This window comes from Pantherophis guttatus, chromosome 13 (assembly GCF_059756535.1).
Source record: "Pantherophis guttatus breed Tessera chromosome 13, ASM5975653v1, whole genome shotgun sequence".
Taxonomy (NCBI): domain Eukaryota; kingdom Metazoa; phylum Chordata; class Lepidosauria; order Squamata; family Colubridae; genus Pantherophis; species Pantherophis guttatus.
The window spans coordinates 11033242-11058566 of record NC_142075.1 but is presented as its reverse complement, the minus strand read 5'-3'; the positions used below and the strand labels follow the sequence as shown (position 1 = coordinate 11058566).

The 25325-nt window shown below is 44.0% G+C and overlaps 1 protein-coding gene across 3 annotated transcripts in view; it reads left to right on the top strand.

Annotated features, from left to right (window-relative positions):
* The window catches only part of CERS3 (ceramide synthase 3), a 75712-nt gene that overhangs the window by 6846 nt on the left and 43541 nt on the right, over positions 1-25325 (top strand). Inside the window, exon 1 of one of the 3 annotated variants that reach the window (XM_060694795.2) lies at positions 6936-7833. The exons of 1 other annotated variant lie outside the window; for it this stretch is intronic. The gene's annotated coding sequence lies outside the window, so the exon portion shown is untranslated. Of the gene's footprint in view, positions 1-6935; positions 7834-25325 lie in introns of those variants that run through there. One more of the 3 variants, XM_060694797.2, reaches the window with a different exon arrangement.

Genomic DNA, 25325 nt, shown 5'->3' with positions numbered 1-25325 from the left:
CTTTTTCCAAAGATTCTGTTTTGATTCCTTTCCTTGCCTGCCATTGTCTTGAGTAAATTGCTTATTTGCTCTGAGTAAAATGTTATTTTTACCTAACAACTGGGTATATGAGTTGGAAACCTGAAACAGGATACCCTTTTCATCAACTTTTTCTTCCATAAAGTATTTCAGGGGGAACCATTGACTGCACAATTCTGACCTTTGTAGGATAAAGACATGGAATTAAGGTTTTTGTTCTGCCCCAGCTACGGACCACAAAGAACACAGCACACACAAAGTCCGAACAAACCTTAGTTTACTAATTAAGGACTACTAATGAGCTTTCTTAGTAGTTGTTCAAACACAAGTACAGTTTAAATCAGTCTTTTCTGAACAAGGGCTGTTAATTTAACTTCATTAACAGCCAACAATAGTCCAAGAAATAATAACTCAATTCTGAGGCACAGTCTTTCAGATAACCGTAAGCTTACTGTGGTTGGCAGAATGTCCAGAAGCAATTTGCAGGAAAAATGACAAGAGAGAAGCAAGAGCCAATCAGACGTTTCTGGAGTCAATACCCGAAGGAATATGAACAAAGTTGTTTTCTGCAAATTGCCTCAGTTGTCGTCATTCCTTAAATAGGCTAGGGGAGTGGCCAGTTAGTCCCAAGCCTTACTCCCAAGGAGACCTCCTCCTGAGGAGCCATTCCTGCCTTTTGGCAGCTTTGCGCATCCATGTTTCTTCTTCCAATTTTAAAACCCAAGCACATCACTTTCCAATTCAACCTACCAGAAACCAGCCCATTTTGCCACGTATCGTTCAAGCTGTGGTTTTCTGTTCCTCGAGATGTTTATTTCCTAAAAACATTCTCCAGATTTACATAATCACACAATTAAAAGGGTTTTTTTTCCATTTATTTATTTGGTGCCTTTGACACTGTTGACTCCTACCAGCTGCCTGGACAAGTCTCTGCAGTTTTCTTGGCAAGATTTTGGAAGTGGTTTGCTATTGCTTCCTTTCTAGGACTGAAGGAGAGGACTTGGAGTGATCCAAGTCCACCTAGTTGGCTTTGTGCCTAACAAGGGACTAGAACAGGGACTAGAACAGGGGTGGGCTGCAACTGGTTCGTTGATCGTGATCATGTGCGCCTAACGCACGCACCTAACTTGCTTACGTGCAGCGTTCAAGATACAGCAATTTGAAGCTCAACTGCTTTCCTTCTAAGGCAGCCCCAGTAAGTAGAACAGCGGAGGCACTGAAATCAGCTGTGCTGCGTGAATCAGCTGAGCCAGAAAGAAGGAAACAGAACAGGATAGAGCAGGGGCAGGTGGGCGGAGCCAGCTGATTGTCGGAACTACCAGTTTGCCCGAACCAGCAGCAGCCCGCCATTGGACTAGAACTCGCAGTCTCCTGGTTTCTAAGCTGGTGCCTTAACCACGGCACACACTGGCTCTTCACTGTATAATCAATCATAAGAATGTCAAAAAGAATATGTGCCTCACGGTATAATCATTGTATATTGATTTCTTTTTGACATTCTTTAATTTTCCTCAGTTATCCCGAGCACCTCGGCGCCAATGTATCTTGTTCCTTGATCTTTTCTAAAACCAGCTTGAATATCTTGACATCTCTCTTTTCACGTGGAGTTCTAATCTGCATTGGACAAACCTAAGCATTTTGCTAGCGTGAGAAAGAAAAAAAAAGATTGCATGGTAGTTTGCACTATTGAGTCTTCTTTCTTTGACGTTGACATATAGTCTAATCTCTTCCAACCAGCTGGCCACTGTCTCATTCTTCAGATTTACTAGGATAGTTTGGTTAGAACCTTTATGGTTTTGTGTCCATTACATCGCTTCCTCTGGAGAGTAAGGAAGATAGATGATCTTGATGCAGGGGTGAAATCCAGCAGGTTCTGACAAGTTCTGGAGAACCGGTAGTGGAAATTTTGAGTAGTTCGGAGAACTGGCAAATACCACCTCTGGCTGGCCCCAGAGTGGGGTGGAAATGGAGATTTTGCAATATCCTTTCCCCTGGAATGAGGAGGGAATGGAGATTTTGCAGTATCCTTCTCCCAGGAGTGGGTAGGGAATGGAGATTTTGCAGTATCATTCCCCCTGGAGTGGGGAGGGAATGGAGATTTTGCAATATCCTTCCCTTGCCATGCCCATCAAGCCACGCCCACAGAACTGGTAGTAAAAAAAAATTGAATTTCACCACTCTTGATGGCAATAGGCAAAGTGTTAACAAAGTGAAGTAAGTAAAAACATATTTAAAGTCCACGACAAGGAGAACATATATGGAAGAAACTTAGATAGGCCTTCCCCCAAATTCACATGAATATAAGAAAAGGAAAAAGTTGCACAAGGAGGAGAACCATTTGGCTTAAAAGTAAACCTGAAAAGGAACCAGGTTATGTTTAATAAATTCACCAAAGAAATATTTTTACATATATCTGGAGAAGAACTAGATGTAGGGTAGTAGACTGCTACATATACCTTGGTCAAGGGATCTCAATGGAAAGTGACAGAATAAAGGAAATTGAACGACTTGTTAAGTGTGGTTGGCAGGCATTCGGCAAGCTAAGCATAATTTTCAAGAATATCCTCCCCCTGCGCCTGAAGAGAAAAGCTTTTGACCAGTGTGTGCTACCTGCTCTTAACATATGCCAGTAATCACAATCGATACAAAAGCTACAAGTGTCGCAAAGAACCATGTTAAGCTACATGCTTGGCATTACAAGACAAGATAGAAAAACCCGTAGATTGGATTAGAGAACAAACAAAAGGATAGGATATCATCAAGAGAGTAAAAGGATTGAAATGGAAATGGGCTGGTCCCATAGGAAGAAAAACCGATGGCAGATGGACCAAGGCGGTCATAGAATGGATCCCACTTGATCAAAAGTGTCCACGAAAGAGACCCAAAACAAGATGGATCAACGACATCATCAAGTTTGGCAGGCTCAATCGGCAAACGGAAGCTCAGGACCATATAGGTTGGAAACATGCGGTAGAGCCCTTCATGGTAGAGCCCTTCATCCTGCAGCGGATGGACAATGGCTAAAATGAGGATGAGATGATGATGATGATGATGATGATGATGATGATGATGATAAGAAAGGGAAGAGGAGGTCAGTGGTGGGATTCAATTTTTTTTACTCACCGGTTCTGTGGGCGTGGCTTAGTGGGCGTGGCATGGTTTGGTGGGCATGGTTTGGCTTGGCTTGGCTTGGCTTGGCTTGGCTTGGTGGCGTGGCAGAGGAAGGGTACTGTAAAATCTCCATTCCCACCCCACTTTAGGAGAAGGTTACTGCAAAATCCCCATTTCTTCCCGATCAGCTGGGACTCTGGAGGCAGAGAATAGATGGGGCGGGGCCGGTCAGAGGTGGTATTTACCAGTTCTCTGAACTACTCAAAATTTCCGCTACCGGTTTTCCAGAAGTGGTCAGAACCTTCTGAATACCACTTATGGAGGAGGTACAGCACAACTAACTTGCAAAGTTAGCCACTAACCACAAAAGTTGTAGCCTGCTTGTGGAGTTGATTCCTACTTTAATATATCTGGCTAATTAGTCTAATTCCTTGCTAATAATTGGCATGCTGATCTAATTTCATTTGCTATTACTAGACATTCTAAAAAGCAAGGAATATTTTCTATATACTGCTTTCTTTGATCTTCTTTGAATAATTCATCATGTGCTCCGTGGCATTCTTTAACATACCAGATTGAAGTTCAAAGATCTTTATGAAGAATTTCTATGTCTCTTTCTATGTTCGGGGTCATTACATATGCCATTTTAATACTACACCTTGCCTCTTCTAATGGAATTCCTGGAATTCTTTGTTAAATCCCGGAGTTGTTTGCCCTTCTGGGGTTTTAACTTTACTTCTTTCCTTGGTAGTTATCATTTGTTCTGACAACCTGTTTGCTTCCTTTAGTTTCTTAGTCTTCAGTACTCTCTGTTCATTTTTATTTATTTATTTTTTAAATTTGATTTATATGCCGCCCTTCTCCGGAGACTCAGGGCGGCTTACAATGCATTAAGCAATAGCCTTCATACTTTTGTATATTTATACAAAGTCAGCTTATTGCCCCCACAAACTGGGTCCTCATTTTACCTACCTTAGAAAGGATGGTAGGCTGAGTCAACCTTGAGCCTGGTGCGATTCGAACTCGCAGTAATTGCAGACAGCTGGTGTTAATCACAATGCTTTTAGTCTGCTGAGCCACCAGCAGATTAAGGATATTTATCCTTAATAATCTCTTTGCTTTCATTCCACAATTCCTTGGGTTTCTGGAATTCAAGGGATTCCTGGTGTTCCCCTTGAAAACGTAGATGTTGTAGATGTCTAAGATCAGGGATGGGCTGCTGGGGGTTTGCAAGGGTTCGGGAGAACCTCTAACTAAGATTCTGTGCAGTTTGGAAAACCCCCAAATCCCACTCCTGGCTGGCTCCGCCCACCCCACCCTGCCCCTCCTGGGAGTCCCCACGTGGCTTGTTTTGGATGCAGGTAAGTGCAGGGCGCACGCATAGAGGCTCAGGGAGAGTGAAAAACAGGCCTACCGGATGTTCAGGAAGTTCAAAAAAGAGCCTGTTTCCGGCCTCCAGAGGGCCTCCGGAGCCTGGGGAGGTTATTTTTGCCCTCCCGGAGGCTTGAAAAAAGCCTCTGGAGCCTGGGGAGGGCAAAAACACCCCCCCCCCCCGCCGTGGTGCAGGAGGCTGACTAGACCAGGCCCACCATGGCCACACCCACCCAAGAACCGGGCAGAGAACCCCTTGCTAAAATTTTTGAAGCCCATCCCTCTCTAAGATGACATTATAGAAATTGATTGGCTTGGAACCTGGCACACAAATCCTTCATTTTCTCTTCCAATGTCTGCCCTTATGTCTGCTGTTCTACCTGCTTGTGCCAACAAGATAAATCAGTTTAATTTCTGTATATTCCATCTAGTGATGCCCATTTGTGTAAACCAGTGTTTCTCAACCTTGGCAACTTGAAGATGAATGGACTTGAACTCCCAGAATTTCCCAGCCAGCTATGCTGGCTGGGGAATTCTGGGAGTTCAAGTCCATTCATCTTCAAGTTGAACTCCAATTCTGGGAGTTCAAGTCCATTCATCTTCAAGTTGCCAAGATTGAGAGACACTGGTATAAGCAGTTGTCTGAAAACTGTTTTAGCCATGATGATATTGAATCAGCAGGAACTGATCAGTTCTTTTTATTTCTGTTTCCCAAACTCTACAACTGAACATTTTCCTCCTTACTGTTTCTAATGTTAGCTTTGCAATCAAATGAGAAACATCACATATCTTTTTCCTCATCTAATGCTCCCTACATAAGAGGGGAGGGGGGGTCGTTGCTTCTGGTCTACACTCATACTGTAGAATGGTATATCCATCCTTCATTTGATATTTAGGTAAAAATGTAGTTTCTGAAAAGCACACTTCCTTTTAAAAAACAAAGGCAAAATACTCTCGACTTTATTAAAACACATTCCATGAAGCCATAACTAATCTGTCCCCCTTCAAAACGTTGTTTAGATGGGCAATTTACATCTGGCTCTTCTTAATATTTCTACAAATAGGAGATCAAGAAATAGGTCTCCCATCTCCGGTTTGCAGGCTGCTGAGAAGCATCTGGTTAGCCTCGGAACAACCAAATGCTAGATCGAAATGCATCTTGTCCCTGAACATATGCTATAGTCCCGTGATGGCAAACCTATGGCACGCGTGCCACAGGTGGCACGTGGAGCCATATCTGTGGCCATGCGAACGTTGTCCTAGCTCAGCTCCAGCACGCATGCATGCGCCGGCCAGCTGATTTTCAGGCCTTCCGGGCCCACCGGAAGTCAGGAAATGGGCTGTTTCTGGCCTCCAGAGGGCCTCCGGGCGGGTTGGGAAGGCTGTTTTTGCCCTCCCCAGGCTCCAAGAAAGCCTCTGGAGCCTGGGAAGGGTAAAAAACAGACCTACTAGGCCCACTGGTAACCTTTTTGTCCTTGCATGCCAAAAGCGGGGGGGGGAGCATGCATGCGCGGGAGCAGGGAGGCGTTAAATGGTGTGGGCACGCGGGTGCGCGACCGCTCCACGCTCCCCCCGCTTTTGGCACACGACGGCAAAAAGGTTAGCCATCACTACTATAGTCCTTCTCCTTGTTCTATCCATGACCATAGGACAAAAAGAGCTGAGATAATGCAGAATGACCGAGTTGGAAGGGACCTTGGAGGTCTTCTAGTCTAACAACCCCCTGTTCAAGCAGGAGACCCTACACTAATGATGGCGAACCTTTTCGGCATCGAGTGCCCAAACCGGAAAGCGCGTGCATGCCCACATGCCGGAGCGCTGAAAACCCAAAGACCAACTGGCTGATGCACATGAATGCTCCGGCCAGCTGGTCTACGGGTTTCCAGCACATGCATGTGCGCCAGTGGTGAAATGTAAAATTTATTACTACTGGTTCTGTGGGCGTGGCTTGGTGGGAAGGTGGTAATATGACTGAGTGGGCGTGGCCAACTTTTTTTCTTTTTTTTACTTTTAAAACCATTTTTTCTACAACCTCTTCGGCCGAAGAGGTTGTAAAAAAAACGCTTTTAAAAGCCTCTGATGATCCCAGCTGAATTGCCTGATGGGCAGAGGCTTTCTTTCTTTCTTTTTTTTTTAAGCCTCTGACGATCCAAGCTGACTTGCCTGATCGGCAAAGGCTTTTTTTTCCTTTTAAAAACATTTTTTCTATAACCTCTTCGGCCGAAGAGGTTGTGGAAAAAAATGGTTTTAAAAGCCTCTGATGATCCCAGCTGAGCCGTGCGATCATCAGAGGCTTTTTTTTTTTTACTTTTAAAAGCACTTTTTCGGCCAAAGAAGTTGTAGAAAAAATGCTTTTTTTAAAAAAAAAGCCTCTGATGATTGCACGGCTCAACTGGGCAATGGGCGGGGGGGCAGCGATTTTTGCTACTGGTTCTCCGAACCACCCACCTCCATTGCTACCGGATCGGGTGATCCAGTCCGAACCGGGAGCATTTCACCCCTGATGTGCGCCGGCCAGCTATTTTTTACACCCACCAGAGCACCAAAAACCTGAAGCCAAGCTGGCCTACATGCGCATGCCTGTTTTTTGACTGTTTTTGGCCATTTTTCTGGCCATTTTCAGGTGCTCTGGTGCCTGCGAAGACCAGCTGGCCGGAGCACATGTGCCCACCAGAAATCAGAAGACCAGCTGGCGATGGTGTGCATGCCCACAGAGAGTGCTCTCTGTGCCACCTCTGGCACGCTTGCCATAGGTTCACCATCATGGCCCTACACCATTCTTGTCAAATGATTGTCCAGTCCCTTTTTAAAAGCCTCCAGTTGATGGAACATCCACAACTTCTGAAGGCAATCCATTCCACTGGTTAATCGTTCTTACTATCAGGAAATTTCTCCTTAGTTCTAGTGTTAGTTTGATTAGCTAGTTAGTGTTAGTCTTAGCTCTAGTGTTCTAGTTCTAATGTTGACGTGCTGTACCATTTTCTCGTGTTGCCTGATTTGATGTCATTACGTTTGGAAGAAACTCAGCTATAAACCCGCAGAATTGACTACTGTCAGTGTTGTCCTTACCTCCCTGATCAAAAGTGCCATAAAGCATCGACTCTTTCTCATTTTACAATATTGGGACAAGCAGCCTTGAAGGCCATCAGTATTATTCCACTGGAATTGCATCCTCAAACTTTGCACAATACAAGGATTATGCTTAGTCAGAAATCCTGAATTGCAACTTTCATGGGTGGGTCACTGAAAAATCTGGAAGTCTGCAGAGAAGAGGCGTAGTTGCTCACTGCTCACCTGCAGATGTACTGTAACATTCTGGAGTGAAGCACAGAGGTAAGAATTTTTTTGCCTCTCTCCTTCTTTTAACACTTTGATGGTCTGAATTGCAGAAATTGAAGGTACAGCTTTTAAAAGAATGTCAACTATTCATATTCGGTGCTGGAATTCATGTTCACGCCTGTTAATAATGTCATACCAAAAAAGAACGGTTTTGAATGATTGTGGCATTTATTGACTTGAAATCAACTTGACAGGAGTGAGAACTATGGACCTCTCCTGCTCCTTTGGCTCCTTTCCTCTCGCTCTGGTGATTGTTTGGATCTTGGTGAAATATTTTAATGCACCTTCCTTTGAAAATCCATCTCTTTGTACGCAGGGAATAACGTGACTCGTGTGAGGTTTGAACGCTATAAGTGTCCCATTAAATTAAATGTTCGTATTCGGTGCTCGAATTCATGTTCACGCCTGTTATTTCTGTTAGATCAATTACAAATGAAGTCTATTATAAGACCATTATTACAGTCTTAGGAGTCCAAGATAAAGGATCCCTGCATGTATTCAAGAGGTTGTGTATGTGTAGAACTGCAGCTCCTTTCTGTAACTTGTGTTTATCATTGCGATTTATTTCTGTTTTAAATGGTTTAGAGCAATTACAAATGAAGTCTATTATAAGACCATTATTATAGTCTTAGAAGTCTTATGATAAGGCCAGGAGCCCTGGTGGTGAAGTGGTTAGAATGCAGTATTGCAGGCAAACTCTGCTCACAGTCTGGAGTTCAATCCTGATGGGGCTCAAGGTTGACTCAGCTTTCCATTCTTCCAAGGTTGGTAAAAAATGAGGACCTAGATTGTTGGGGGAAATAGGCTGACATTATAAACTGCCCAGAGATGTTGTAAAGCACTATAAGCTGATATATAAGTCTAAGTGCTACTGCTATTATGAGCCACAGATATGGGGATGCTCCTATCATGGGGAGCCTCTGGAGATCCCTGCACCACCACCAATGTCAGTAGTAGATTTTTGAGGATACTTAAATAGGATGTCCTAAGGCTGTGAAAGTTGGACCACAAGGAAGGCTGAGCGTCAAAGAATGGAGGCCTTTGAACTCTGGTGCTGGAGAAGACTCCTGCGAGTCCCTTGGACTGCAAGGCGATCCAACCGGTCAGTCCTAGAGGAGATCAACCCTGACTGCTCTTTAGAAGGCCAGATCCTGAAAAGGAAACTCAAATACTTTGGCCACCTAATGAGAAGGAAGGACTCACTGGAAGAAGAGCCTAATACTGGGAAAGATTGAGGGCAAAAGAAGAAGGGGACGACAGAGAACGAGGTGGCTGGATGGAGTCACTGAAGCAGTCAGCGTGAGCTTAAATGGACTCTAGAGGATGGGAGAGGACAGGAAGGCCTGGAGGAACGTTGTCCATGGGGTTGCGATGGGTCGGACACCACTTTGCAACTAACAGCAACAAGGAGACAATTCTCCCTGCCACCATCATTATGTTGCTCTCTTCATCTTGCTGAAGTCTCCACTTTTATTGAGAGGAAGCAAAGGCAAGCAGAGAGCTCTGTTCCTTCCTCTCATCTGTTCATCTGGAGAAGGCAGAGGATCAGGCCGATGAAGCAAAATGAGGTAGACTTAAGCGTAACCAGTAAAGGAGACTATTTGTAGCTCAGGGGTGAAATGAGGGGTCTTTAGTGCTCTCTGAGCTTGCTTGTTTTCTTGCAGAGGTTTCATTATCCAAACTAGGTAACATCAGCAGTGCTAGAAGAGAATGGGGGTGTGCAGAGAAGAGGAGGAGGAGGAGGACTATGGGGTCCTTGGTGCTCTTTGAGCTTGCTTGTTTTCAGGAGGAGGAGGAATAGAATAGAATAGAATAGAATAGAATAGAATAGAATAGAATAGAATAGAATAGAATAGAATAGAATAGGAGAGTTGGAAGGGACCTTGGAAGTCTTCTAGTCCAACCCCCTGCCCAGGCAGGAAACCCTACACCACTTCAGACAAATGGTTATCCAACGTCTTCTTAAAAACTTCCAGTGTTGGAGCATTTACAGCTTCTGCAGGCAAGTGGTTCCACTGATTAATTGTTCTCACTGTCAGGAAATTTCTCCTTAGTTCTAAGTTGCTTCTCTCCTTGATTAGTTTCCACAAAATTACTTCTTGTCCTGCCCTCAGGTGCTTTGGAGAACAGCTTGACTCCCTCTTCTTTGTGGCAACCCCTGAGATACTGGAAGACTGCTATCATGTCTCCCCAGTCCTTCTTTTCATTAAACTAGACTAAACTAGATAAATGAGGAGGAGGAGGAGGAGGAGGAGGAGGACTATGAGGTCCTTGGTGCTCTCTGAGCTTGGATATTTTCTTGCAGACGTTTCATTACCCTAACTAGGGAGTATCAGCAGTGCTAGTAAGGAGTGCTGTTTGCTGTCAGTTTATATTCTGATTAAATGCTTAACTGTGTGGGTGGGAGGGGTCTTAGAGATTCTTTGGTTGGGCTGTTTACTGATGGCTCTTTAAGTGTCTCTGGAAAGATCAGCTGTTGGCTTCTCTTAGGCCAAGGCTGTGGCCCATACCTGTTCCCCCCAATACTTTCATCGAGGACAAATTGTCCAGTGTTGGGGTGTGTTAAGTAGAACCAGGAAGAAGGTAAATTATCTCATTTGGAGCTATTAAATCATTAAGACGGAGAGCTATTTTAAGTTATCATACTCATGACTGACTTTACGGGGCAGAACACATCTCTGTTTCTTAAACCAAAGAGGACAAACTGTTCCATTAAACAAGTACCTGCAGCAAAAAGCATCTTGGAGGAGCTGTGTCCTTCGGTCTCTTGAGTGTAAGCCTTCTACTATTGGATGAAGCACAACGAAGGTAACAAAATGACAGAGTTGGAAGGGACCTTGGAGGTCTTCTAGTCCAGCCTCCTGCTCAGGCAGGAGGCCCTATACAATTTCAGACAGGTGGCTTCCCAGTTTCTTTTTAAAAGCCTCCAGTGATGAAGCACCCACAACTTTCGAAGGCAAGAGGAACATTGGTGGGCTGTTCTCATTGTCAGGAAGTTTCTCCTTACTTCTAAGTTGCTTCTGTCCTTGGTTAGTTTCCATCCATTGCTTCTTGTCCTGTCCTCGGGTGCTTTGGAGAATAGTTTGACCCTTTTTTCTTTGTGGCAGCTCCTTAAATATTGGAACTCTGCTATCATATCACCTCTAGTCCTTCTTTTCACCAGACATGACATAAGACAGGGAGCATCACTGAAATATCTGAGGCCATAAAGTATTTGAAAAAGTGGAGAGCCCAGTCATAGCTTTTCCTCCATTCCCTTCATTTGTTGATAATAATTGTTTTAGAAACTGGTTTTGCCACTTTCTAACCAAAGTAGCTATGGCGTAGTATATGGTTGTAGACAGCAGCTGCAACATTGCTTTCTTGACCTTGTTTTCTTTTTAGATTTAGGCACGCCTTTCCACACTTACCTTTCTTTCCCCAATTTACCTGTGGTTAATTTCAACATTTTTATGAACTCGGTTATCTGTCTCCCAAAATTAGACGTCATACCTTGCCTGATTATTAGGTTATATAGAAAGTCCAAGACAGAGAATATAGATATCGAATATCAAAATACACAATGGTATCCATCACAGTACTCATGAAATAGCATCTCTCCATTCTTTTCATGACCTCTTTGTGGATATTTTACATGTTTTAATTAATTAATGTACATCCGACCTATTTTTTACGAATAAGTTAAGGCAGCAAACATAGCCAACATGCCTTCAACCTCCTATTTTCCCCACAACAACAGCAGCCATGTGAGATGGGTTGGGAGAGAATGACTGGCCCAAAGTCACCTAGCTGGCTTTCATGGCTAAGGCAGGACTAGAACTCACAATCTCCTGCTTTCTAACCTGGTTCCTTAACCTCTAGACCAAGCTGGTTCTCAGTGATATATCCATCTTGTAATAGCCATTTAATGTGGTTGTGTTCTTGTGGCTTCCACCTTTTTTTTTTTCCTTTTCATTTTCTTCTGCCTTCATGATTTAACCCAGTGGCGAAATCCAAATTTTTTTACTACCGGTTCTGTGGGCGTGGCTTGGTGGGCGTGATGTGGTTTGGTGGGCAGGGTAAGGGAAGGATATTTATTTTATTTTATTTATTTTATTTTATTTTTCAATTTATATATCGCCCTGCTCCCTGAGGACTCAGGGCGGTGCACAGCCAGAATTAAAAACATGAAATACAAATATTAAAAACAATTACAATCTATATAAATTTGGCCCAAAATTTAAAAAACCACAAACCAATTAAACATTTAAAAATTTTAAAAAAATTTCTTCCTAAGCCAGCCTGGCTTGCTGGAAAAAGTAGGTTTTAAGGGCACGGCGGAAGGCACTGAGGTCTTGGATTCTCCTTATCTCTGGGGATTGCAAAATCCCCATTCCCACCCCACTCTGGGGCCAGCCAGAGGCGGTATTTGCCGGTTCTCCGAACTACTCAAAATTTCCGCTACCGATTCTCCAGAACCTGTCAGAACCTGCTGGATTTCACCCCTGATTTATTCCACAACCACAGACCTGCGGTCATAGTGACTGCAACAGTTTTCCAAAATGTTCGGAACACTCCTATTTTTAGAAATGGACCATTCCAGTTACAAATAGCTTTTGTTTCCCCACCAATAAGAGTGTATCGTGCTTGCATCAGTTATTTGGTATTTTCTGTTTTCTCAAATTTGAATTTGAGTTTCAGTCATTTTGACCGCAGATCTTTGTTCACGTTTTTTATATATATATAATGTCGTGGCCATGTTTTCCGCCAAAAAGAGTGCGATTTGGTGATCCAAACTTCGAAGAAACTGTTCTGAAATGGTATGGGGAAGTAGAGAGTGATCTGACTGAAGTGGAATTGGATTGTGACAAAATTTTTGTAATGGATGATGAGGAACCCGCCGCCACCGATTCTGACATCAACGATGTCATGAAGCTCCCAATGAAATTGATGACCAGGTACAATCTACGTCGTGCAATAATTTATATGGCAAGAATGAATTCAAATGGTCTTCTGCACTTTTGGAAGCAATCGATCCAGAACTGCTAGCCACAATATTGTACTGCAATGACCTGGACTATGGCCAGCAGCTAGAAATCTCCGAACTTCACTGACTCCCCTAGAGATTTGGAGATTATTATTTTCTAAAGAAATGATTAGTGCCATCATTCAGCGGACCAATGTAAAAATTAGAGAAGAAAGATTGAAGTTCAAGGATGGAGAAACAAAAAGTGACCTGCGCGATGTGGATTTGATAGACATCAATACATTTTTTGCTTTACTGCTCTGTACATCAATTTTTAGATCCAACCATAAATACATCGAATGCCTTTTTGCTACTGAGGTCATTATGACCTCATGTCTGTAATAGCGTAGCTGAAATAGTACATTTGTGGCAGGGGTGGGTTCTACTTACCTTTACTACCGGCTCACAATGGGCTGCGCGCATGTGCAGAAGCTTCCTGATGGCATTGGGGTTGGTGGGCGGAGCCTCCCGCCAGTTTTACTACCGGTTCTTGCAAACTGGTCCAAACTGGGGGCAATCCACCACTGGTTTGTGGTTAAGGGTTAAGCTCATGAAATGTTTTCACTCTTCCTTGCATCAATAGGTATCCTACTAATGTTTCTATCACGTGCATACAACCATTATGTAGAAAGATACATGCCCTTGTTGGATCTGATAACATCCAGCTTTAGAAACTTAAACTGCTTTAGCTGTTGTGGCCTGTATGCAGCCTGTGCGGCTGGTGGCTGATTCAGACAGCGAGGAGGCTGGTGTGGTGCTGTGCCAGCAGCCTGTGCAGCTGGCACTCAAGTCGGACAATGAGGAGGCTGGAGAAGATGTGGTGCCAGAGGCGGGGATTCAGCCAGGGCCTTCAGAACCTCCAGAAGCTTCCATGGGTGAGGAGGAAGAAGAGGAGGAGCCTCTTCTCGATGCACGGACGCACAGAGCTGCCAAAAGGCAGGAGTGGCTCCTCAGGAGGAGGTCTCCTCAAGAGTAAGGCTTGAGTCTAATTGGTCACTCCTCTAGCCTATTTAAGGAATGACGACAGGCAATTTGCAGGAAACAACTTAGTTCACTCTCCTTCATGCCTTGATCTTAGTTCTTTGCAAATTGTTTCTGGGCTTTCTGGCCAATCATAGTAAGATTAAGATTATTTATTCTTTGTATTTTTGTAGGCTGTTAAGAAAGTTAATTAACAGCCTTTGTTTGGAAAAAAAACCTTATTTAATTTGGTTTGTATAGACTTTGTGTGTGCAGCGTTCTTTGAGGTCCGTAACTGGGACAGAACATTAGCCTGTGGTGTTTGTCCATCTCATCCAACAGAGTCAAGACTAATGATTAGCCAATCCTCAGAGTTTGAGTTAGGAGTTTCTCCAGTTGCACCTAGAAATATGCTGAGGATTAGATCCAAGTCCTTACTCAATATATTCATATATTCATATACATATATACATACTGTATATTCTACACTAAACTCAGGTAATAATAATCTTCACCACAATCATTGAACAGCCCAAGCTAATAAATCTGAAGAAATATTGTCAGAAAAATGTATAGCAGCATGAATCAAAGGTGATGAAACTAGTTAGTTTATCAAGATACTAAGTTCTTGAGATGTTTTGATGGACATTACTAGCCGCAACAATCAAATTTGCATTAAATGTAACCACTTTCCTCTGGTATCCTGTTGCCTACCTTGTTCATTACACAAAGAAGAGCTTGCATCCCACACCATGGGATGTACACCATACAATAGATAGAATCTATTGTAAAACAGCTGCATCATCCATTCAGAGGTTCACACCATGCATAATTCATTCACCGAACTCTCTGCTACAAGGTATGGTAAGAACACCTGAGCTTTACACATTTTAAGAAAGGGCTAGGCAAATTAATTATGTCTTTGCACTTTTGAGTATCCATGTAGACGTTGAGTAGATTATCCTCAGTCCTCAATGTGGGAAAAGACAATTAGGACATGATATTTGAGAGGGCATTTGCATTCTGCCAGGGATGTAGTTTTGGACAAAGGTGAAAGATGTCAGGTGTGGGAATGGTTGCCTTATAGCACTAGTATTTAGACTTATATGCCGCTTCACAGTGCTTTACAGCCCTCTCTAAGCAATTTACAGAGTCAGCATCTTGCTGACTCTATAAATCAACAATCTGGGTCCTCATTTTGCCAACCTTGGAAGGATGGAAGGATGGGTCAACCTTAAGCCAGTCATGATCGAACTGCTGGCAGTCAGCAGAGTTAACCTGCAATGCTGCAGTCTAACCACTGCATCATCATGGCTCTTCAAAATAGTTTTATCTTAGAATAAGAGTTTTGCAACTATTTCTGTGTTCAAAACATGTGTACCCATGTGGGCATCTGTGCACACGTGCTCGGAATTAATGTCAAAAACTGGAGGACGTTGCATAGGCTGGCTTGCATTTTTTTGACGAAAAATATCTTGTCTTTTTTCCGAAATCTACATTTTAGATGGTTGTTCAAAGAAAAATAAGGCAACATTCCAGTTTGTTACACCGGGATTTTCCTGAAGGGGCACTTCCTTTTCTCCAAAGGTGTCTGTTTTTTTGGAATAAATGGGCAGATTACAGCAGTTGGAATACCAGAGATTGGGAGGAAATGATGCCATGTCTCCATATTTGTAATGTCTGCAAAGCGTGGGAGAATTTCCATGAGAAAACAGCATAGAAAGTCAGCGTTATCTCAGCTCTTTTTTGTACCATGGTCATGGATAGAACAAGGAGAAGGAATATGACATATGTTCAGGACAAGATCCATTTCAGTCTAGCATTCTGTTTCTCACAGTGGCTATCCATCAGTGGTAGGTTGCCTCAGGTTCAGACCGGTTCGCAAGAACTGGTAGTAAAACCGGTGGGAGGCTCTGCCCACTGACCTGATTGTCATCATAGGTGATCTGCACCAGAGGTGGTTTTCAGCAGGTTCTGACCAGTTCTGGAGAACCGGTAGCGGAAATTTTGAGTAGTTCGGAGAACCGGTAGTAAAAATTCTGACTGGCCCCGCTCCCGTCTATTCTCTGCCTCCCAAGTCCCAGCTGATCGGGAGGAAATGGGGAATTTTGCAGTAACCTTTCCCTGGATTGGGGAGGGAATGGAGATTTTACAGTATCCTTCCCCAGGAGTGGGGAGGGAATGGAGATTTTACAGCCCACCAAGCCATGCCACACCCCCAAGCCACATCCACAGAACCAGTAGTAAAAAAAATTTGAAACCCACTACTGATCTGCACATGCACAGAAGCTTCTGCGCATGCGCAGAAGATCACGGGCGCATGTGAGTGAAGCAAGCGAGTGCACACGGGCGAGACGCAAATCGGTAGTACAGGTAAGTAGAACCCACCCCTGCTATTCATCCAGATGTTTCTCAGTTGCCTGCAAACAGGGCCTGGAGACATATTTGTGGATCTCCTATTTTGTAGAAGCATTAAGGAGACCCAAGTGTAAATTTCCTGAAAGATTCAGGCTTTATCTGGAAACATTGGGTTGATTTTTTTTTTAAGGGGAGAACAAACCAGAATGAGACATGGGAGTTATCATCTATGGAAGGAGCATCTGGAAAGCAGCTTTCCTAATTCTTCTGTTTCAGATAATTCACTTCAGTTGGTCGTGAAAGGCGAGGGATTTTGGAAGGTGAATGATTGACTCCTTCTGAAGAATGCTGAGGAACCTGTAGCGAGATAGGAGGGAACTGCATCTAATCAATAAATAAACTCAATCAAAAGCAATGTAAACATTAGCATCCTTGCAGATCTGGCCCTAAAATGAGACAGAATGAGATGCGTATCCTGAGCAGAAAAGATGCTGAAGAGCAGGGAGCAATGCTGAGATTTCCTTCTGCACATGATGCAATTCTTGTCCAGGACTCTCTTACTGGACTGCTGTCCTCATGTGCAATTTTCTTCATAGCCAGGTTGCAGAATATGCTAGATCAGTGGTCCCCAACCCCCGGTCCACGGACCGGTGCCGGGCCGTGGAGTACCTGGCACCGGGCCGCGCAGCGGCCGGGGGACATGAACGCTGCAGCGCAAAGGCTCCTGGGCCGTGCGCAAAAGCTCCTGGGCCGTGCGCAATGGGCCGTGCGCAAAAGCTCCTGGGCCGTGCCCCCACCCCTGCGCGCGCTCAGCGGGCCGCGGCAATAAAAAGGTTGGGGACCACTGTGCTAGATGACGCTAAAAGGAGATTAGAAAAATATTGCAAAAGCCTAGCAGAACGTCTGAAATTCTATCTGTAAGTGTGTCAGTGTTAAGTGTGGCCTGGGATCAAATGGTAGGTTTTCTGACGTTTGTAATTCCTTTTGTGTGTGTGGTGTTGTTGTTGTTAGTTGCAAAGTCATGTCCGACCCATCGCAACCCCATGGACAATGTTCCTCCAGGCCTTCCTGTCCTCTACCATCCCCCGGAGACCATTTAAGCTCATGCCTACTGCTTCAATGACTCCATCCAGACACCTCGTTCTCTGCCGTCCCCTTCTTCTTTTGCCCTCAATCGTTCCCAGCATGAGGCTCTTCTCCAGGGAGTCCTTCCTTCTCATTAAGTGGCCAATGTATTTGAGTTTCATCTTCAGAATCTGGCCTTCTAAAGAGCAGTCAGTGTTGAAAATGGTTCCAACTGAATCCTCAGACCTTGAAACTCCAAGGACAAAGAGCAAACCTCACTGTACTACCTGGCTAGGTGGCTCAGTGGATAAGACGCTGAGCTTGTCGATCAGAAAGGTCGGCAGTTTGGCGGTTTGAATCCCTAGTATAGGTCTCCTGCGTGAGCAGGGGGTTGGACTAGATGACCTCCAAGGTCCCGTCCAACTTTGTTCCTGTTACAGTTACATACTGCTGTAGACCCAGCAGCAATCCAAATCTCAGTCCATGAAAAAGGAAAATAGAATAACTTGCTTCCACCTTCTTATCCATATCCTAATTCCACACCTGGTTCTATGCAAAAGAAAAGGAAGGAAGGAAGGAAAAAACCAGTTCCAGTGAGAAAGAGCTGTAAAATCTCCAATCCATCTTTCCCTTTAAAAGCCCAGGAGCTGACCAATAAAATGAAGCAGGAATTCCATCGTGGGGAAATCAAGGGCCCGTTTCACTAGAGTGATTACTTAGCAGGCTTGATGGCAAATTAACGGATACTGCACACGAATCAGAAATAAACAAGACTCAGCTCTCATACATAAGCAATATCATGCAGAGAATCCTGTCACCTCCAAACCGGTGGAGACTTCCTGTCTCTTCTAAGCACCATGAGAAAAAACTGCCTAGAACAATGTTTCTCTACCGTAGGAACCTGAAGAAGTGTGGACTCCTCCAGCTCTCAGATATTCACAGCCTCCATGGCTGACTGGAGAATTCTGGGTTAGTTTGGAAGACCTCACTCCTTAAAGTTGTTCAAGGTTGAGAAATATTGGCCTACAGCAGGGGTGAGGGACCTTGGCCCTTTTATGACTTGTGGACTTCAACTCCGGGAGTTGAAGTCAGGGGTGGGCTTCGACAATTTTAGCAAAGGGTTCTCTGCCCGGTTGCTGGGTGGGCATGGCCATGGTAGGCGTGGCCTAGTCGGCCCCCTGCACCATGGTGGAGGGGGGCGTTTTTGCTCTCCTAAGCTCTGGAGGCTTTCCTCAAGCCTTCGGGAGGGCAAAAACAGCCTCCCTCTGGGCTCCGGAGGCCCTCTGGAGGCTGGAAACGGGCCCGTTTCCAGCCTTCCTGAACTTCCGGTAGGTCTGTTTTTCATCCTCCCCAAGCCTCTGCATGTGCCCTGCACTTTCCTGCATCCAAAATGGGCTGCATGGGGACTCCTGGGAGGGGTGGGGTGGGAGGGGCCAGCCATGAGTGGGATTTGGGAGTTCTCCGAACTGCACAGAATCTTAGCTAGAGGTTCTCCCGAACCCCTGTGAACCCCCAGCAGCCCACCCCTGGTTGAAGTCCACAAGTCATAAAAGGACCATGGTTCCCCAGCCCAGCCTACAGCTTTTTCAGTTGTGGGGAGACATCAGTTTTCACTTGAATGGGACTGTTGAACAGACAAATGTAAGACATAAAGAATATGTCCTTGTCGCTCACGGTAACCTGTGGCCACTGTGAACATTTCCATAGCAACTCCTGGATCTCAAGATGAAGATATTTCTTCTAACTAAGACCATTGTTCTCTGTTGCTAACAGAAGGACAGAAGTAACATGAAATCTATTATGTTATTACTTATGAATATAAGTGTGTGCGTCATTTTCTCCTCCTGTCTAAAAGGTTTTAAATAGGAGTGCATCTCTTTGTCTACAAGGGTGCATTTTTCCAGTATTCTTTTGGAGAAGAGCCTTTACAGTAGATACAGATATTAACAGAATTGGAAGGGACCTTGCAGGCAGTGGTGGGTTGCTCCCGGTTCACACCGATTCATGCAAACCGTTGGCGAAAATTTGGCCAAGGTCACAGAACCGGTAATGGTGGCCAGTTGGCCACGCCCCCGAACCGGTTCCCCCAGTCGCCAGTCGCTTGCCCCGGCTGCCATGCTTGTTGCCGCCATGTTCTTGACGCACGCGCATCCCATTGCCTTGCAAGTCCAATGGGATGCACATGTGTGAGGACATGACGGCAACAGCAGCAGCTTTTTCTGCCGGTATGTTTTGGCGGCCTGCAGAGAAAGCGACTACCAAAGAAGCCTTTTCGGAGGCTTTTTTGCCTGCTGCTTTCCAGCAGTTGCGGCTGGCTGGGGGCTGCCGAAAATAACAGTCAGCTTGCCTTCTGGACTGTGGACCAGGCGTGGAAGGTAAGCATCCTAAACAATGAGGCGGTGGTGGGGGAGGAAGGCGGGCAAGTGGACCTGGCCAAGGAGATTTCCGGGACGCCCCTCCGCTGCTCCTGTGTCACTGATGCCTGCAGTGGCAAAAGCCGTGCAGGAAAAGTCTCTGGGAGTTCCGGGACTGCCTGCTGCTGCCACCGCTTTGCCACCCCCCCCCCAGCTCGCAGGAGTCTTCTCCAGCACCATAGTTCAAAGGCCTCCATTCTTTGGCGCTCAGCCTTCCTTATGGTCCAACTTTCACAGCCATATATTGCAACTGGGAACACCATAGCCTTGACTGTACGCACTTTTGTTGGCAGGGTGATGTCTCTGCTTTTTAGTATGCTGTCTAGATTTGCCATAGCTTTCCTCCCCAGGAGCAAGCATCTTTTAATTTCTTGGCTGCACTCCTAATAACTCACCGCAATGAGGCTTGATTATTTGTCCTGGGTTCTGTGTTTGGATTCTACAGAGTTATGTTTGTGACTCCAAGCCAGACAAGTAGATTGGACCCTAAATTTAGCAAAAAAAAAAAATTTTTTTTTAAATGGTTTGTTTGGTTTTTTTTCCCCAGTTTCTGTTACAACCTGCAGACTTGTTGGCATTGTATATATGCCTATGCAGGTTGTAGACACTGCTAACGTGGTGTCTTCCTTTGGGCAGAATGAATTTGCAAGGGAAATGAAGGTTGCACTAATTCTGCAATTTGAATTATGTTGCAACCGCCGGGAAGTCTCAACTTTAGAACTTTAATAGAAGTGCAGAATGCCTGTTGCTTTGATACAGTATTTAAACTGCATGGCCGAACTGCTGACTGAAGTGAATCTGTGCTTTGAAATCCTGGAATTTCATGTTTCAGTATTTAAGCACGAAGTATACATGATCTGCATGGTAGATCATGCATCCCCTCCACCCCTCTTCTTACTAAAGAAATCTATGGTTTGGACCTGTATTATTTGCATTAAATTTGTGTCCTGAATGATACAGGGTTTCCTGTTTGAACGGGGGTTAGACTAGAAGACCTCCAAAGTCCCTTTCAACTCCGTTATCCTGTATTCTATTCTAGTGAAGTCTTCTAAGGGCGTATATTACAATTCTCATTGTGATGTAAGTAGGCTCAATAAATAATGTAAGTATATTTGGGAGTGATATGGAAGTCACCTAAGCAACCTAAAGGGGAATCTTCAAATGTTGCTAGCAGTAACCGCATAAAGGTAAAGGTTCCCCTCGCACATATGTGCTAGTCGTTCCTGACTCTACAGGGAGGTGCTCATCTCTGTTTCAAAGCCGAAGAGTCAGCGCTGTCCAAAGACGTCTCCGTGGTCATGTTGCCGGCATGAATAAATGCCGAAGGTGCACGGAACGCTGTCACCTTCCCACCAAAGGTGGTCCCTATTTTTCTACTTGCATTTTTTACGTGCTTTCGAATTGCTAGGTTGGCAGAAGCTGGGACAAGTAACAGGAGCTCACCCATAGTTACGCAGCACTAGGGATTCGAACTGCTGTACTGCTGAACTGCTGACCTTTCGATCGACAAGCTCAGTGTCTTAGCTACTGAGCCACCACATCCCTTATTAACCGCATAGAGCCAGTTTAATGTGGTTAAGATATCAGGTCAGAAAATGGGAGAAGGTAAGTTCCAGACCCACCTTAGGAAGAAAACTGGCTGAGTAACTTTGGGCCAGTCACTCTCTCTCAGCCCTAGGAAACTGGCAATGGCAAACCACTTCCTAAAGTTGCCAAGAAAACTGCAGGGGTTAGTCCAGGCAATCACAAATTTAAAAAAAAGCTGTGGAATTAAAAATTGACTGGAAGGAACAAAAACAAAACACAAATGTTAAAAAAGGGAAGGCAATTCTGAATTTAAAACAATGTCCTCCTATCACCTTACCCAAAAGGAAGATTGGGCAGAGAGAACTCAACTACCTCCCTTAAAAAGTTCTCCATAAATATAGAGCAGTCTTCTAGCATAAATTCTTTTGGGAGAAAAGAATTTAAACCTAGCTTTCCTACTGTAGTATAGTAGCATAACTTTGTGAAGTAAACAATGAAACTGGATTCTCCTTCCTTCTGAGTTGCATCTTTTGTTCCCTAACACAGGTGAGATTCCTTACCTGTGCTTGCTTTAACACTCTGACCACATGAGTGGTTGGTTACATGCAAATGTTTAAGCATTTGCATCCCCTTGTAGTTACTTCTTGTGGTTTGTAGAACTTTCTGTAGAACAGCAGAACAGAACAGAACAGAACAGAATTCTTTATTGGCCAAGTGTGATTGGACACACAAGGAATTTGTCTTTGTATGCATAAACTCTCAGTGTACATAAAAGGAAAAGATACATTCATCAAGAATCATAAGGTACAACACTTAATGATAGCCATAGAGTACAAATAAGCAATCAAATCATACTAGGAAACAATCATACAAATCATAAGGATACAAGCGACAAAGTTATAGTCATACAGTCATAAGTGGAAGGAGATGGGTGGTGGAAATGAGAGGATTAATAGTAATGTAGACTTAGTAAATAGTTTGACAGTGTTGAGGGAATTATTTGTTTAGCAGAGTGATGGCGTTCAGAAAAAACTGTTCTTGTGTCTAGTTGTTCTGGTGTGCAGTGCTCTATAGCGGCGTTCTGAGGGTAGAAGTTGAAACAGTTTATGTCCAGGATGCGAGGGGTCTGTAGATATTTTCACAGCCCTCTTTTTGACTCGTGCAGTATATAGGTCCTCAGTGGAAGGCAGTTGGTAGTAATTGTTTTTTTCTGCAGTTCTAATTATCCTCTGAAGTCTGTGTCTTCAGAGACACAGGTTGGGTTGCAGGACCAAACTAGACAGTTACGGAGGTGCAGATGACAGACTCAACCATTCCTCTGTAGAACTGGATCAGCAGCTCCTTGGGTAGTTTGAGCTTCCTGAGTTGGTGCAGAAAGAACATTCTTTGCACTATAACTTTCTGTATAAGTTTCCTGACTACACTTTCGAAACTCTGCCTTAACATCTCCACTCCAGGAGGTTACCTTTCCAGATACACTAGTTTTTTTGCATAACACAGCCATTGTACCTCTCCTTATCAATCTTTGGGGACCTGTTCATCTGTTTAACATTTCATGCCTGCCACCTCCTAAGCGATTAAAACCAATCAGTCCTCTAGAGTGGATGAGTAAGGAAACTACACCTCTCTTCACAAAGACATTAAAAACGAAAGAGTAAAGTACTACGCTTTTTAACCGGATTAGCTCTTGTATGACTTCAGGAAATTTTCCAAGGGGGCAATTACTACCTGCGAATGAACTTGCTACATAAAAGTAACTCGGTATTCTGGGATAATCTTAAAATTAGATTAGAAGAGTCTGGATAGCTCAGCAGACTAATGCATTGTAATTTAACTCCAACTGTCTGCAATTAGTAAATTTGAATCTCGCCAGGCTCATGGTTGACTCAACCTTCCATTCTTTCAAAGGTAGGTGAAATGAGGACCCGGTTTGTGGGGGCAATAAGCTGACTTTGTATAAATATACAAAAGTATGAAGGCTATTGCTTAACACATTGTAAGCCGCCCTGAGTCTCCGGAGAAGGGCGGCATATAAATTAAAACAAAACAACAACAAAAAAAAGATTTGATGACGTTCAGCAATCATTCCAGGTCTAAGTTAGTAAAGTTACAGAAGAAAGATTAATATTGAATTTAGAGCACCAATTTAGGAAATCAGGGCTCGGGAAAACACCAAGGCAGATGTTACGAAGTTGCACTATATAATTTATGATAATAAATTGCATTTCTTATTCATTTCATGCGACATAATTCAACACTCCTTATTCTAGTTGCTGCAACTTCTGTTACCTTGCGTTCTTCTTCAGGATAAACACTGAAACTGGTTTAGTTTCTTGTTTCTCTGAAGTTAAAGACCTGCTCATTTTCAACCAGTAAGTTACTACGTTGATGCAAAACACATGACAGCATAACTGCTGAAGTTGCTTCTGCCTTATGAATAGGACCAGTTAATCCTGCTGCTCTGGGATGCTGGGTTTTTTGAGGCAAAACATGTCCCCATGTTCCCCCATGGAAACTCATGACTTACCATTTTTTTGCTCAATCCAACATTGGATTTGTTGGGTTACTAGATTTGCTCAACACGCTCAACCACAAACGAAATGCACAGGCTGGATTTAGGGATAAAGATAAAGGTTTCTCCTGCCCGGTTGTGTCAGACTCTCGGGGGAGATACTCATCTCTGTTTCTTAGCCGAGGGAACCAGCATTGTCCAAAGACACTCCTGTGGTCATGCGGCTGGCATGACTATAAGTGGTTACTTTCCTACCAAAGTGGTACCTATTTATCTACTCGCATTTGCATGCTTTCGAACTGCTAGGGGACAGGAGCTGCAGCAAAGAACGGGAGCTCAACCTGTTGGGCAGTGCTTGGATCTCAAACCTGTCAGCTGACAAGCTCAACATTGTTAACTGCTAAGCCACAGCCACACACACACACACACCAAATTTACGTGATACCCAGGTCTAAATTGGGTTCTTTATTTGTAGTTCACTATGATAAGGTGTAACAATTTCATGGCAGTTGAGGGGCCAGTGCTTCCTTAAAGCATGTGGTCAATTATTTCACTTTTTATGTTTTTATGTTTGCAGTGTCAACACTATAGCATGTATGATAAATAAACCTTGCATCAATTGTGTATATAGTGGTCCTGGAACAATTTGGTATCAGAAAATGAATGAATGAATGGGAGCACATATTATAGGTGCATCCTCAATTTACGATCACAATTGATCCCAACATTTCTGTTGTTTGGCAAGATAGTTGTCATGTGAATTTTGCCCCATTTTACGACCTTTCTTGCCACTGTTGTTAAGTGAATCACTGCCGTGTTTAAGTTACTAACATGGTTGTTAAGTGAATCTGGCTTCCTTGTTGAATTTGCTTGTCAGGATTCACCAAAGCTGATCATGTAACCCCGGAACATTGCAACCTGTGGTGGGATTCAAATAATTTAACAACCGGTTTTCTGCCCTAATGACCATCTGGGTAGGCATGGCTCAGTGGTCATGTGACCGTGTGGGTGTGGCCAACTCGACGTCACTCACATCGATAGGCACTTCGCCTTAGCTGTTACAATGTAATAGCGGTTAACCAGAGAGGCAGTTTCTGTAAGCAGGGCAATAAAGATTAGGCTAGAAACAACACCAGAATGTTGTAATTCCTTACAGGATTAGCCCTGTAAAGTGAAAAAAAACCAAAATAAGATTTCTTCCAACAACCGGTTCTCCGAACTGCTTAGAAAGTTAACAACCAGTTCTCCCGAATAGGTGCGAACTGGCTGAATCCCACCACTGATTGCAACTGTCATAAGTACATGTCAGTTGCCAAGCGTCCAAATTTAGATTACATGACCCGGGGGGATGCTGCAAAAATGGTCATAAGTCACTTTTTTTCAGTACTATTGTAACTTCAAATATTCACTAAACGAACGGCTGTAAGGCAAGGACTACCTGGAATGGATAAAAACCATTAAAAATAACTTAAAGACATCCCTAAATAAATCCAACTGAAAATATTATACGTTTGGCATTAAACCATCACCAGTGGTGGGTTTCTATCGGTTCGCCCTGGGTTCAGGCGGCGGCAGGAGGCTCAGCCCACCTGTCCAGAGGTCATCAAGGACACTCTGCGCATGCGCAGAAGTGCCATGCATGTCC